This window comes from Catharus ustulatus, chromosome 3 (genome assembly GCF_009819885.2).
Source record: "Catharus ustulatus isolate bCatUst1 chromosome 3, bCatUst1.pri.v2, whole genome shotgun sequence".
Taxonomy (NCBI): Eukaryota; Metazoa; Chordata; class Aves; order Passeriformes; family Turdidae; genus Catharus; species Catharus ustulatus.
The window spans coordinates 115,936,665-115,952,898 of record NC_046223.1 but is presented as its reverse complement, the minus strand read 5'-3'; the positions used below and the strand labels follow the sequence as shown (position 1 = coordinate 115,952,898).

At 40.7% G+C, this 16,234-nt stretch overlaps 1 protein-coding gene across 1 annotated transcript in view; it reads left to right on the top strand.

The window, feature by feature from the left end:
* The window catches only part of LOC116993648 (fibrocystin-like), a 187,729-nt gene that overhangs the window by 119,838 nt on the left and 51,657 nt on the right, over positions 1-16,234 (top strand). The window lies entirely within an intron of this gene.

The window sequence follows — 16,234 nt, the reverse complement described above, 5'->3', positions numbered from 1 at the left end:
CTGCCATGGCAGGAGAGGAAAGAGGTGATTTTTAAGTTCCCTTCCAACCCAAACCATTCCATGATTGATGATTCTACCTGCCCCTTGCAAAGTCCTCTGAGAGCATTTAGGAGCACATGCCATGAGAACACCACAAAACTGCAAAATAATACCAATAATTGGCCCTGCAAGGATTTTCATCCACATCCCACTGAGGAAATAATTAAGCTGAAAACCCACTCCAGAAGTTTGACGACCCCTCTCTGTTTAGAAAAGGCCCATCCTGCTCAGTAACCACTTTCTGAAGGCTCCCACAGCAAGGCTCCACTCTCAGCCTGATTAGAACTCAGCTCTCTGATGCCAAATAAACTCTTTAATTACAATTAGCATTCCCTGTGCCTGCTGCTGATGGTGGCCATTTTGCTGTAGAGAGGCATCGTTTGTGACTCTGCCCGTATGGGAGACTGATGGGAGGGACTGTAATTAATCCTGTTTTCCTTCACACTCTAAAACTGATTAAACACAAGAAGAACTTTAAACAAAACGTGCAAGGCTTTTCCTCCAAGGATCCCACTCTAGCTGGCTGCTTACAGGGTTGATTTATGTGTTGTCTAGATGCAAACACTGATTTTTACTGTACATTTTCCACCCTAATTATGAATCACATCCAAGCACTAATGCTCTGGTACTATTACCACTTAGCACCTGCATATTAATGAATATATTTGCATACAAAACCTGGATTTTTTTCAGATTCCCACCATTTTTAGCACACAGTCATAGGTGTAAGAGGAATCCCCATCATCTAAAGGGTAAAACCTTCAATCCACAAGGTTTATCTTGTGAAATGGAAGTAACAGCATATACTAAATGTAGCCTCCTCTGAAGCTATGAAAAAATTGCTGTGTTTTATTTTTGCTGCTCAAATCTCAATTGGGGATTTTTTTCCTCTTCACAATTGTGTGTTAAATTCCTCTGCATTTCTCATTCTTAGTTATGGTTCCTTTTGTCCTGAGGTTGACATTTGGAAAGGCACAACATAATGATAAGGTGAATTCATGGTTGTTTTCTTCCCTTCTCTCCTGCTTCTGGAAAGTTGTAGCACTGAGTATTTTTTCACAGTGCAATGCAGGCTCCCAGGATAGACAAATTGGAGAAAAAACTCAACTTCCCTGCTCCCACTGATCTCCTACCAGCAGGACCAGAGCAATTATCACCCCCTGGGCATGATGAGGCCAAACCTCAAGAGCTTCTTCAGTTTTGAGCTCCTTGCTGCAAGAAAGACATTGAGGGGCTGGAGTGTGTCCACAGAAAGGAAAGAAGGTGGGGAAGAGTCTGGAATGAGAGTCTCAATGAGGAGCAGCTGAGACAGCTGAGCTTCCTTAATCTGGAGAAAAGAAAGCTTAAGGGGACTCTCTACAATTCCCTGAAGAGAAGGATTGGCCTCTTCTCCCAGGAAATTTGTGATAGATCAGGGGGAATTAGCCTCAAGTTGCACCAGGGAAAATTCAGGTTGGATATTAGGAAAATATTTCTTCCCAGAAAGGGTGTTCAGCCATTGGAACAGGCTTCCCAGGACAGGGGTGAGGCCACCATCCCTGGAAGCATTAAGAAATCCAAAGTAGATGTGGCCATTTTTGGTTATGGTTCAGTGGGCATGGTGGCACTCATTCACTCTGGGCTTGATGACCTCAGAGTTTTTTTCCAGCCTTAATGATTCTGTGGGGCCAGATTCCCCTTTGGTGTGACAATCTTCAAGGCCTGTGAAGATGGTGGTGTTGTCACAGAATTATAAAATCACAGAATGGCTTGGAAGGGCCGTTGGAAATGGGTGATCTTTAAGGTCCCTTCCAACCCAAACCCGTCTATGATTGTATGACTCTGTGATACACAGAAATATTTATGTTCACTTCAAGCTTCCATTTGGGCCAATCAGATTGAAATTACTGTTCCTCAGCCATTTTTAGATACTTTGATTACTCTGTGGGGAGCAAACCAAAACACTCAGTAACCCTTCAGGGCCAAAAAAGCCATGGAGATGTTTTATCAGAATAAGGAATATCACAGGGAAGAGGCTGTGAGAGCCATAATTGGGGCACAAGGGATCATTCTGAAGGATATTAGTGCTCCTGGATTCACATGGTGAATCTTTATTGAAGATGCAATCAGTATAGAATTTATGAAATTTATTATTTCTATACCCAATTTTCCCCCCTTTGTTTTCCCAAACTTTTACCCGCTGAGCTTGCTCTTTGCTCTTAGACCAAGGTTTTTATTGTGACTCTCTGAAGAAGCAGAATTGTTCACTTCAAAATGAAGTTTTAGTTTTTGGATAAACCACAGAAATCAGAGAAAAAGAACAAAACAGGAGGGAACAGATCCAAGATTTTTGTTGCTATTATTATTTCTACTGCAAGAAAAAAGGAGTAACACAAAAGTGGGTTTGAGTCCAACAAAGCATAATTACTTTTTAATATGAGAGTCCTTTGCAGTCTTTTTTTTTTGTCTTTTAAATATAATGCTGCAAAAGTTTAAAATTAAATGTTTTCCAACACCCTCCTCCCTAAATAATTTATGAGGAACTTTCAAAGTACCATTTTTTAAATTATCCAAAACAATTTAATGAGTTTAACATGAATTTGTAATTATTTAAATCTCTTTGAGCTGCCATTTTTGGATGACAAAATGTTTTTCTCCTAAAACTCATGTCTAGAGCAAGCCTCTTGCAAAAGAGCTTGGGGCCAGGCCTGGAGCACTAAATGGTTCCATGATACAGGAAATACCAGAATCATAAGCTGTACAGCAGAATTAGCTATAAACAGGAGTGTCTTGTTGGGTAATTAAGGATAAGTGAACAGTTTGTGTATTCAACTGATTCCTATGCACAGGTTAAAACCCCAGCTCCACGAAGGGCAGCTGATAGAATCATCCTTGTGCACTTAAAGGATCAGCCAGTTGCTGGCTTTTTGCAGTGTTCATAGGACTCTTATCACAGTTCCTCACATCTGTAATCCTGGGTGGCTCTCAGAGACATCAAAGTTTATTGTGTTCCCTCTGTGGAAATGAGCACCTGAAGCTGGTGGAAGATCCAGCCGTCCCCATTTCTGTTGTCTCCACGGTTGTCATAGCACCGTGGAATTTTGGAATGGTTTGCGTTGGAAAGGACCTCAAAGGTCACCTCATTCCATCTCTTGTTGTGGGCAGGGACACCAAGACACCTTCCACTAGAGTTTGTTAATGTCCCCTCCAGTGAGCAAAGAGAGACTGACTCATTGTGTGGGCAATACACAAAATCAGAGAGATGAAACCAAGGCTTTCAAGTCTTGAGCCTGCAGACATTTATTTCCCTCTGACAGGTAGGTTCTAGTTATAATCTAAGGCAATTTGGACTGAATAATCATAAAATCATAAAGCAGACCAGTTTGGAAGTGGACTCAAATCTGGTCCACCCTTTTGTGGGATCAAGGAGCATTATGTGACATCCTGTCCAACTGCATTTTGAAAACCTCAAAATGAGGATGTGATGGAAACTCCACCATGTCCCTGGGGAGGTTGTTCCAATAAACCATAGAATCTCAGAATGGTTTGACTTGGAAGGGGCCTTAAATATCACCTTGTTCCATCCTCCTCCCATGGTCAGGGACACCTTCCACCATCCCAGGTTACTCCAAGCCCTGTCCAGCCTGGCCTTGGACACTTCCAGGGATCCAGGGACAGCTAAAGCACCCAGTGATTGCTATCACTGTAAAAAAAACCAGATTTCTTATATTGAGATGAGACCTTTCCTGGAGCAAGAGGTACCTGTAGCCCATTGTCTTCCCCTGTGTCTCCTTGTGAAGAGAGATCCTCACCCTCCTTGTAACTTCCCTGTAAGTGCTGGAATGTGGTGATAGGATTCTCTCCTGAGCCTTTGTCTCCTCCATGGAGAGCACACTAATCATTCAGCCTTTCCCTATAGGAGAGCTTCCCCAGCCTTGTCACCAACTTTGTGTCCTTCCTTCAGTCCTCTCTGATTCTGATTTACTGGGGGATGATGAAGCTCTGAGATATCTGATGGATATTCATGCATCTTTTTCTTTCTGTTGTAAACATGTGCTCCTTGTATTTTGTGTGAATAATTGAATTTATTTTCTACTTTACACCAGTCAAAACTGACAACTCCTTGTGAGTTCTCTGGATACAGTAGAACAATCAGTGAAATTTAGGTCCTTGATACCCCTGTGGGATGGACATTTATTTTGGCATTAGTTTTCCAGGAAGAGGAGAGAATATGTGACTTGTCCAAGGTCAGTCATTGAATTAAAAATTATCCTTCCAGAACTCTGACAGCCAGACTCTGAATCTAAAAACACCCCACCCTGTTAAGACAGGTGGAAATTTATGATTGCATTGACTAGAATCAACCCAAAGTGTATTTTTACTAAAAAAAATTATTCCTGGACTATATTTTGGGATATTACTGAACATTTAAATTCTAACTACAATTATAAACAAACAAACAAAAAATTGTAGTTGTGCTTTGTTTTGATTCTTTTTCAATTATTTATTTAAAAAAAACCCAGAGATTTTTTTTTTAAACTCACTCAACTTTAGTATTAATCTATTGGTGAGAGGATCAGTGTGTTTTGGACAACTGAACTTTTTATCTGACCAGCAAATCATTGAGATTATATATTCTTGTGTCATTTTCAATCTAGACAAATATAAACCTGTGAAATTGCTCAGTAGCCTTGCTTACTCTCTAGAGGTAATCAGTAGTTTCTGAATCATAAAGAGGAAAGTGTTTAATACATAAATGCTTGTCTGAGGCAAATTATGCAGACATTCAACACTCAATTTTATCAAAAGCTATTGTCAAAAACTCTTTGAATTTTGACATTGAAGTTAGAAGTCATAAATGAATATGCAGAAATTTGCTAATTTCATCAGAAATACGATAAAATGCCAGATGTAGGTAAAAAACAATCCAAAGTAGCTTGGGTTATGGGTTGAGGATTTTTGCACAATTTTCTTTCTTCTGGTAATTTTAATTATTGAATAAAAATCTCAAATGATACTTGGGGAAAAGTAGAATTTTGAGACATAGGCTGGCAGTGTAAGTTAGGGCTAAAGCTGGGTGAAAATGTTACACCATAAATATTTAATATTCCAAGGAAAATGATTAGCCACACTAGCTAGGTGTAATCATATTCAGTAATTAAAGATGTTTGAGAAGAGAATGCAGGTTTGGTAGACCAGCAAGGAATGAAACAATGCAATATCAGCATTGTTTTCCTCTGGAGCTTTTTTGTTGTTGCTGTTCACAAATAGAAATTTGCTTTTTCTGCAATAAATGGCCCATGCAAAATGGGTTGGAAGTAGCAATGGAGGACATTAAAAGAGCTCTTACCAATCTATTCTTTCATAAAAACCAAACCTAATATGATCAGAAAATGCTTGTAATCCTTAATTTTCTTGAAAACACATCTCTGGTAAAGATTTCAGCAGACCTTAATTAAGTCTAGACCAAAGCAGAGAATAAAGTTGGGAGGATTTTTGTAATGCTCATGGGAGAACAAAGTTTAAAGTAATCCAAAGGGAAATTAAGTTATTTTTATATCTTGGATGTCTTTGTGGTGGCTCATCAGGGCTGAGATGGTTGAATTAAACAGCTCTGTCAACTGCAGCCCAGCAGAGTGAGGGACAATTCTGTGGGTGGAGAATCCACCAGCTGGGAAAGAAGACAGAACAAGGAAATGGCTTTAAACTGACAGAGAGCAGGATTAGATTAGAGTTATGAAAAAAATTTGTCCCTAGAAGTGTCCAAGGCCAGGCTGGATGGGGCTTGGAGCAACCTGGGACGGTGCAAGGTGGGGTGGAACAAGTTGAATTCTTGGTGTCTTCCAGCCCAAGCCAGTCTGTGATTCTGGATTCCATCACGAGATTTCCTTAGGGGACAGCTCTGCCAAGGAAAACTCCTCCCCATGATTCTCTTTTGGTAAATTGTGGAGGAGCTGGGCACAGCTGGGGATGCAGCAGCAAGGTCAGCACTGAGGCTGAGGTGGCCATGCCACTTGTCCATTTTGAAATACTATAAATTGCTTTCCTTCACAGTTACCTGCATTTCAGACTCTAACAAACAGCTACTTTCCGATCTCAGGTTTTTTTTTTTCCTTAATTCTGAAGCTAGGATGTGTGATATGAATGGCATTGTTCATTGTTCATCAGCATAGAGCAATGTATATACACACACAGATATTCTATATCTGTATATGTACAATTTTATAAGCCTATCAAACCTTATTTCCTTGTTCCCATCAAACAGGAGTATAAAATTCTTTTCTCCTGATGAAACCAGAAAAAACCTTGGGCAAGCCCAACCATTTTGCACATTTATTGCTGTAAATGGAGTTTAGCTTTTTGTGCCACCCTTTTTGCTTCTTTTCTAAATTCCTCAGGTTCTTTCAAACAGTCATGCACTGATGTTCAGCTGCATAAAATGAAAAATATGTATATATATCTATTAGGAATGATTATCCAAATGAATTTTGGAAAAACTGATTATGAAGTCAGGTCCCTGTCAATGGGAGATAACCTTGCCCCTTAGGATAGCAATCCTTTTTGAAGATGTGCCAACAAATAGTTTGTGCCTACCCTTGCTATCAGAAATTCTTGGCTTCTCCTTTTAGTCTTAATCCCTGAGGATAAAAGAGCAGGTTTTTAATTTTCCAAACTCGACTCCTGTATTTAAGGAGCTATTTTGAAAAAAAAATCACCATTTTTTAGAGTTTGTGAAATCTTGGAGAGCCTGTTTGCTTCCCTGGGGGCTCAGTACCCCAAAAACACCACATCACCTTCATTTAGGATTCTACTTATGGATTTGAAACTCACCTCTCTCTGTATCTAAATGTTTGTAACACAAGCATAAGGGGTTTTTTTTAATCACTGACATGATGAGGCTTCTGTTTCAGTGTAGTTTATTAAACTGTGATTCATAAAGCATTGGTGGTCCATGAAACCTGAATAAGTGATGGAAGCACCACTCATGGAGCCTGACAGTGAAAGGTGAAAAGAATTATTAGGAATGTGGAAAATAGAGATATGAGAAATGGCTGGAAAAGTTGGGTGGCTTGGTCTTGAGAAAAGGTGGAAGAGATGTTTAGGAAGAGCCTTAAAAAATGTGAGACTGGTGGGGATTAAAGAGAAATAAATTGCTCTCAAAGTCTATGGGATCAGAAAAAATGGTCTGAAGTATCATCAGGATATTTTTATGTGTTGGGAGGAAATGTTGAAATAAAGACAGAGAAACATGGCCATAGCTTGCCTGAGTGAAGTCCTTATCAGTGGTGACATTCTTAGATAATCAGATAGAGCTGATCTTTTCCTGAGCAGGTGGAGGATGGGTCAAAAACTTCAAATGGCCCTTTTGGCACCTATTTCAAAAATTCTGAAAGGATATTTGTGGCCTGCAGGAATCTTTGAGGTCTGACAGGGATATATGGGTCCAAAGGCCAGGGTGTAGAGGAAAGTTTGGTAATTAGGACTTTCTAAATGCCTCTGATGAAGACAAAGAATGACCACTGGGAAGGAAAAGCGAGATTGTCTCTCAACCCATGTGCTTGGTCCTGGTCATCCAGTCTGCCTGTTCTTGTGGAATGCCAATGATCTTGAAAGGATGTGAAATGCGTACGTTTAGAGATGAGTCCCATAGAAATGGTGTCTGAGTGGAGTTTACAGCACCAGGAAACCAAAACTGGCACAGATTGCCCAGAGAAGCTGTAGCTGCTCCATCCCTGGAAATGTTCAAGACCAGGCTGGATAAGGCTGGGAGAACCTGGGATAGTGCAAGGTGTCCCTGCCCATGGTGGGGGGTTGGAATGAGCTGATCTTTAAAGTCCCTTCCAACCCAAACCATTCTATGAATCTATTCCTTCTCTGGGACCTTTCCTCAAAGCTCAGACATCCTTCATATTCTCCTAAGGAACAGTTTCATTCTCATTTATCATTCCTGCTTTGGAGATGCTCACAAATCTGAGTCAGTCATTGGGTTTTATTCCTCCAATATAACACCTAGAAATTTTCCAGCATGTTCTGGAAGAATCATAGAAGAATTTGGGTTGGAAGGGATCTTGAAAATCATCTCATTCCATCCCCTGCCATGGCAGGGACACATTCCACTGTCCCAGATTGCTCCAAGCCCCATGCAAACTGTCCTTGGACACTTCCAGGGATCCAGGGGCAGCCACAGCTTCTCTGGCACCCTGTGCCAGGACCTCCCTATCCTCACAAGGAAGAATTTCTTCCTAATATCCAATCTAAACCTATTCTCTTTCAGTTTGAATCTATCGAATTCCCTCTTGTCTTGTCAATCCATGCTCTTGTAAATATTCTCTTTCCCTCTTTCTTGTTGACTCACTACAAGTACTGGAAGACTATAATTAGATCATCCCAAAGCCTTATCTTCTCCTGGCTGAATAACCCCAATTCTCTCAGCCTTTCCTCCTAGCAGAGCTGCTCCATCCCTCTGATCATCCTGGTGTCTCTGGATTCTCTCCAGCAGCTCCAGGTCCTTGCTGTGCTGGGCCCCAGGGCTGGGGCAGCTCTGCAGGTGGGGTCTCACCTGAGTGGGGCAGAGTCACTTCCCTTGACCTGCTGCCCATGCTCCCTTTGGGGAGATGCTGCAAAAGCTGCTGGTGTTAAAAGTCAAGCCAGAATGTGTCAGGAGAAACAGAGGGAAGTGGAGAAGTGAATTGCTCCAGTGAGGTAGTGATAGAACCAAGGACAGCATCTACATGGAGCACCCTCTCCAGGCTTGCTGGCTGCTACCTTTAAGGAGGCAAGATGGTTGTGTTTATGCAATTAAAAAAAAAAAAAAAGTGAATTTATCCTGCTAGCATGACTATATTATTTCCTTTAAATCCTAGAGACATATCTGTAATCCAACCAAACTGCTGAGTGGGAGTTTGCAGAGGTTTACAGGGGAAGCACCGCGTTTTGCAACAATTAATTTTGCAGAGGAAGCAGCCTGTTTAAAGATGCCTGCAGCAGTCACTAAAATATGTGTTGTTTTTCAAGGCCACCAGACACACAGTTGGCTAGGTTGGCTAATAAACAAAACAACAATGCAAAAAAAAAAAAAAAAACCCTAGCCTTGTGGGGTTTGCAGGAAGAAGGGATGAGAAATAAAATGAATAATGCTTACCTGCTAGGGGTGGGTGAAGACTATAATTGTTTAGCCCCCAGCAGATCCCTGCAAGGGTTAAAAATGACAAAGATATTAGTTGGTGACTGCTAAGATTGTTGGTTTGAAGCTTTGGGCAAAACACAGACTGTTATTTACCGGACTTGGTCGATTTACTTCTTAATGCAATAATGACCTGTGAAATGAAACGTGAGCTAGACAATTGTTCCTCATTGTTTCCAGTAAAACATCCTTTCATACCCCATTAAACCACCATTAATTCCATTTGAAAGAGAAGCAGGCACAAACAACAAGGGATATCTCTCTCTTTTCCTCTTTTCCTCTCTTTGTGGGGACTGATCAAGGCATGTGGATGGAAAAGCAACTTTCTCACCCATTTTAGAAGGTGTTGGGCAGCCCGTGGGGGACACATTTTTGAATGAACTGAGATCTACTGGACTGGCACCCAGTGGATCACATTCCTGAGTTTTGCAGAATGCATCAGGAAATCTGGCGAACAGTAGATTTATTGGTGTTTATACATCAGGTTTCTGTCTCTTTTTTTCAGTTGGCTTTCTTCAAGCATGAGATTTATGTAATCAGGCAGTGTCTGTGCAGATTTATCTGTGTGTTATTTCCCTCCCAGTACTTCTAAACACATTTTCAAATTTAAACAAAAGTAGTAGAGTGATAAGTCTCCAGGTAATAGATTCCTGCAGGTTTAAGCAGGTTTGGGTCTGTGAAGAAAAACTCTGAGTGAACCTCTCTGTCACCCCAAAGTGGGTTATCCATTTGGAGTCCTTTGGCTACCAAAAAATGTTCTCTGAAGAGAAACTCCAGCTTTGTATCTCAGCTAAAGGAAAAAACTTTTGCACACTGGTTCAGGGCTGGGAATCCAATCACAGCTGTGTATTGTAGCACTGGTTCTGTTAGCGTAGAAACACGTAATCACAGGATGATTATATGAAGGTGCTTTTATTGAAGAGCTCTGGGAATCAGGGGTACAAACCCAAATCTGACTCTCACATGGATTTGTAACTATATCATAATTATTAAACCCATATTGTTCTATTGTATACATTGATATTATCCAAGCATGAATTCTTGTAATTTTCACCAGGTCCCCAAAATATCCTTTCTCATGATTCTTGTTATGGTTACATTGCTTCTCATGACTCTTATTACAATTAAACAATAATATATTCAATTTACCAAACAATTATTACATTTATCAATCATATTATTGATCATACGATGATTACACAGGTGCAGTTTCACATGATCTAATAAAGCCAAAGCTCAGAATTCATTCCCAGGGCGTGGTTCCCTTTCCCAGGACTACCAGACCCAACCTTTCTTTCCACCCTCAGAATCTATTGTATACAATTCCCATTGAAATAAGTTGGGCCAGGAGACCAGCTCCTTTGTAAGGCCTTTATTGAAAAATCAGCTTGGATAGGGAGCTCGAGGGGTTTCACGAGCCGCCACTGCTTCTGATGGACGATCCAGAGGAGGAGGAGTGCAGCTTTTTCTTCTTAGGCGGAGCTGAGGCTTCCATCCTTGCTAGAATTCCAAGGAAAGCCATTGTGGCTCATAGTCCAGGGGGGGTCATGTTGGTAGGGTGATGTTTAGGTCATGGTGATGGAACAAAGCAGCTCAGGATGATAAATTCATGTTCTGTGCTGTTTTCCCAGCCTGGGGATACTATTCTCAGTTCCAGATGTCATTTGGGCTCATTGTTTTAAGGGGTTTTAAACTCCAAATAGTCTCCCAGTGTCCTTTGCACCCCTTTCATTTGCATATAGCTCACTGACTTCAGCCTCCTCACAGACACAGGTGCCGTTTCAGGGGAGCAGCAGAGGCATTACCCAATGGAAGGAAAAGGGCACATAGAGTGAGACAATTGGGGACTGAAACAGAGTGAGGCCAATAATTTAACATCAACAATTAATATTAATTAGGAATCAGAACAGGGTAAGGCTTGGAATTTAACATTAACAATTAACATGGAAACTGAACAAACTTAGGAACTTGTTCCTAAACCCATGATTTTAGAAACATTTTTAACACTATGCTATCAGTTTCACTGGCATGGAATTGGTTTCTTTGCCTCCTGATTTTCCTCTGCTGTGGCATTAAAGGTGTGTCGACGTGGCACTGAGGGACTTTGTGGTGTTACATTTACAGCTGCACTTGATCCCAGAGGCCTTTTCCAAAGCCAAACCTCCACAGCCTTCCCAGCCTGTAACCAAATTCTCTCCTTGCTGCTGTTTGACCTCACCTGTAACCTATACCAAGGCATTTAATCAGTTCTTTGGCAGGTCTTGTCCATCTGCAAGGAGGCTGCCATGGATCAATGGCCTTGAACCAAGAACACCACTGATTTCATGCAATCACAGTTTGACAGCCTATACTGTAACAATCCATCATATTAGTTGCCTTTTTTTTTTACTTACTTCTACTTTTATATTTTATTTTATTTTATACTCTAGACTTTTATGTTATTTTCTACACTAGATGCTTTTCTTTTTCCCTGATAGATTTATGCCTGGGGAAAGATTTTGTCTGAAAGTTTGCTCAGAAACGGTTCAGCTGCAGTGAACAAAATGAAGATTTCTTTTGGTGTGTCTTAAAAAACAAATCTCTAAACTCCAGAACCTATGGCCTTGCAGCAGAGGTTGAGGGTTATCAGGGAAACAACTCTGTGGTCAGTGAATTATTTTCTATCTTCAGTCCTTGTGAAAAACTGTGTCCAAAACTCTTTATGAAAATAAATTGCTTAGATTAATTTTTTTCCCATGTTCTTTGAAAGATCTAAGCCTTGTGAAAATTTCAGTTCCTGCTCTGCTGCATTGTTTGAAGCACAGACATCAAATGCTTTCCTGAGTATTGGGAGCCTCAAAGCCCACATTCTAGTTCCCTTGCATTGCATCTGCTAATTAACAAAAGAATTCTGGGCACTTGGTGACCCTTGTTGCTGCCCAAGGGCTGTGTCCCCAGGAGGCAAACATGTGCTGTGTCCTGACTTTACAGACTGGGTTGGGCAGGAGCCAAGGGATTACACAGAGTCCTCTGGGGTGGAATGGAGAAGAGACCTCAAAGTTTAACCAGCAACAAGTATGGCATCCACTGGGGAAAAGCTGGTTGGGTTTTGATTCACCAGCCTTACTGTTAAAGCACCTAGCACAGTTTAGTTTGTGTAGGATTGAGATTTTTATGCGTGTGCCTATGTGTGACTCAATGATCATTTTTAAGACCAAGTTTCACTTGAAAAAAAAATCCCCAAAAAACCCAGAAAACCTCATTTTGTGGAAGGTTTTAATTGCAGTTCTGAAAAGAGATGGAGAATGAGAAGTGCAAAATCCCTTGTCATGAATAATAAGAGCAATGATTTGGGAAAACAGGTATCTTTTTTCCTTTCCCTGTAATTCTTCCTACATAGCCTGCTCTGATTCAGAGTGAATCACAACAGTCTGTTTGTGTGCATGCAAACATTTGTGTTTATACACACACAGGCACTGTCCTCACAACTGTTCTTGGGAGCATTTCATCATTTTTTCCTCTTATCTTCCAAATATTAGGATTTAATGAAATACACATTTCCTTCATTTATCTTGAACCTATTCCAAGGCCAGCAAATACCAGAACCTCAAATGTTATGACAGGATAGATTCTTTATTGGTTTGTTTTCTTTTCATTCTTTCTGTTTTCACTATGATTTTTAATTTTTTTTTTTAAAAAAAAGATTACAGACCCTTATGTTCCAGCTCAAGGAACCTGGCTTCCAACTGAGGTACACAAATATGTCCAAAAAAATGTCCCTGAGACCCATCCAATGCAGACAGCTGTGCAGCAAACAGGAAATTGAGGAAGTCAGGTTCATCAGAAACACAGGATTTCCTTCGTGGATGCTTCAGATAAAGCATCTTTAATTCTTCCATGCTGGAGCAGTGCTGTGAAAGAGCAGGGGAGTTATCTCCCTGTGCTTTGATGTCTGGGATGTAAAAGTGGAACTGAAAGGTTTTGTGACACTGTGAGACAAGGGCAGGACTGCTAAAGGTGTCTGAGCAACTGAGTTTTGGGGAGAGGTCCTAGAATAATGAATGAATTCTTGAATGGTTTGGGTTGGAAGGGACTTTTAAGATCAGCTCTTTCCACCTCCTTCCACTATCCCAGGTGGTTCCAAGCCCCATCCAGTCTGGCCTTGACACTTCGAGGGATGGGGCAACCACATTTCTCTGGCCAATCTGTGCCCAGAGCACCCTCACAGTAAGGAAGTCACTTGATTGCCCAGTGAAACGAGGATAATTCTTATTTTTCCTTCCACTCTTTAGTTTGTAACGACTCTGGACATTTCAGTGTCAGGAACTACAGAAGTGTCTATGTGGCATCTGGTATGGTGTGATTCCAAGCTAGTTTGAAACTATGAAACACTGGGAAAAATTACAAACTGTAATTACCAGTGTTCCTGTGGCATTACTAAATCAGGCCAGCACTTAGATGTTGCCTGTGTGACCTTAGCTTGCCTTGCTCTCCTCTTTGTGCTTTTAAATTTTGACAGTCTTTGCTTTGACAGCTTTCATGATCACATTAAGAAGCAATCAATTTTGACCCATTTGGCCCAAAATGTGGTTGCTGTGGAGGTGGATCATGTCTGTGTACTACCACGTGTTTGTATAATAGAGAAGGCTATAGGGAAACCTTATTTTGGCCTTTTGGTACTTAAAGGGAGCTTTCCAGAAAGATGGGGGCAGATAATTTTAGCAGGTCCTGCTGCAATAGGAAAAGGGATGATGGTTTTAAACAAGAAGGTGGTCAAGTTAGATTAGATATAAAGAAGTTTTTGCAATGAGAGTGGTGAAACATTGGTAACAGAGGGCTTAGAGAAGTAGTGGCTGCTTCATCCTTGGAAACATTCAAGGCCAGGCTGGACAGGTGTAGGTGGTCTCTGGGTGATATTCTTTAACCATGGGGGTGGGGAGGCCCTGGCACAGGGTGCCCAGAGAAGCTGTGGCTGCCCCTGGATCCTTGGAAGTGTCCAAGGCCAGGTTGGAAAGGGATTGGAGCAGCCTGGGATATGGAAGGTGTCCCTGCCCATGGCAGGGGTGGAATGGGATGAGCTTTAATGTCCCTTCTAATCCAAAGCATTCCAGGATTCTAAGATTCTATGACACACACACCAAAAATCAGCAGAAAGTGCACAACCATCCATGCATGCATCCCAGTTTCAACCACAGTGCTCTCAGGATCACTTAATAAAGCATTTTAGCTTAATGAAGCTAAAAGTGTTGAAAACTTGGGCCAAGAGGCTGCTACACGCAAAAGCTGCATTTCACAAAATAATGGCTGAGACAAAACATGCAAAATCTTCATTTGTGAAGCATAGCTTTGATATAGATGTCATCACTCTACCCAAGTTCAAAGCACATGTGGTTGACACTATGTGCACCATGGGGTTCTCAGGATATGCAGCATAATATAATGCTTAGTTAAAATAATTAGTTGAAAAGAACATATTCATTTGTTGGTGAATTTTTGGAGAAACAGCTCAGTGCTTTGGAAAAAAGAAAAGTTATTAAATGGGACTGTGTGTAAGAAACTGGAAAATAAATATTTTCATCTGGGGTAGTTATGCTGAATACTCAGTTTTAGATCATGCCAAGAATGTGTTCATTAACTTAACATGTAAAAATTTATATTTATTTCAATATACAAACATTATATACAAATATATAAATATGTTATGATAAATATAAGCATATTTATGAATATATGTGATTATAAAATCGTTCCACATTCCCCAGTTGTAGGGAAAACAGGCACACAACCAATTAGGCAGCTACTACAGCATCATAAGCTGCTTTTCAAGAACTTTTCAATGAAAAGGTGTGGGTTTTTTTGTTTTTTTTCTTTGTTGTAGGCACCCTAAATTCACAACAGCACCTCATTTTGTCTTAGAAAATAAGTTGTGAAGACAAGGTAACCTTGCAACTTCAATTTGCCCCACAATGGAAGTCATGGACCTGTGCAATATGTTGGACTTCTGTTCTTTGCTTTTTTTTTTGTCTTTGTCTTTTTTTTTTTTTTTTTCAAATCTGGGTAACTGCCCAATAATTCTAGTTTCAAAAGTCCCTATTTTCTGGTTGCTTGGATAAGGCAACTTGAATTAAACTTTGGCATAGATCTTTCTTAAGAGACCAATACAGAATTTAACTTCTGTGTTTGACAAGCTAATTGGCCGAGGTTTAAAACCATCAGTTATGCAATAAAACCGTGTGCAATTAATTAAAGGCAGCCGATTATTTTCAGTCAGGCTCTGTTCCTGAAACATCCTCCTACTCACTAATAAAGTTTGTTCCTGCGGTGCTTTTTCTGAAATTAATAAGCACATTGCAAAACCAGGCTAAGCCTGTCTCATTGTTTGCTTCCCATGCTCTCCAGGATGCAACAGTTGCTGGACTGAAAATGAAGTTGCATCTCTATAAGCTCCATATTGAAAGAACAATATTTTATTCTTCTCCTGATTGACAGAATCACAGAATCCTTTAGGTTGGAAAAGTCCTCTAAGGTCATCAAATCCAACCAGCACTGCCAAGTCCACCACTAAAGCATGTCCCAAACACTCAACACTTTCAAGGATCGTGATTCCACCACTCCCTGGCCAGCCTGTTCCAATGCCTGACTCCTTTTCAGTGAAGAAATTGTTCTTCAGACAGATTGTAGAATTAGCTGATCAAAAGCATGATGCACCAAAAATTAAATATGAAATCAATAAAAGATACAGCTCTATTGGATAAATAGTTGGAGGAAATACTTGGCAAAATTTTCCCTAATAGCTGTGAGAGTCCTTGGATCTTCTTGGACCTCTTGATGCAACTCACGATAAATTAATTACATTTTCTGACCATGTCTTGCACAATTAAAAGTACAGCTCACTTTGGAGCAGGGCTGGGCTGTCCCTGGTCTCTGTGCCTTAGGAGATGGACACAACTGCTCCTTTTTCATCTCTGGAGAGAGAGCTAAGAGAGAAAGCAGCAGCAGGACGTGTCAGGAATGAAGCCAGGCTGACCTGTCCTTGCTTTGGGGTGGAGGAAA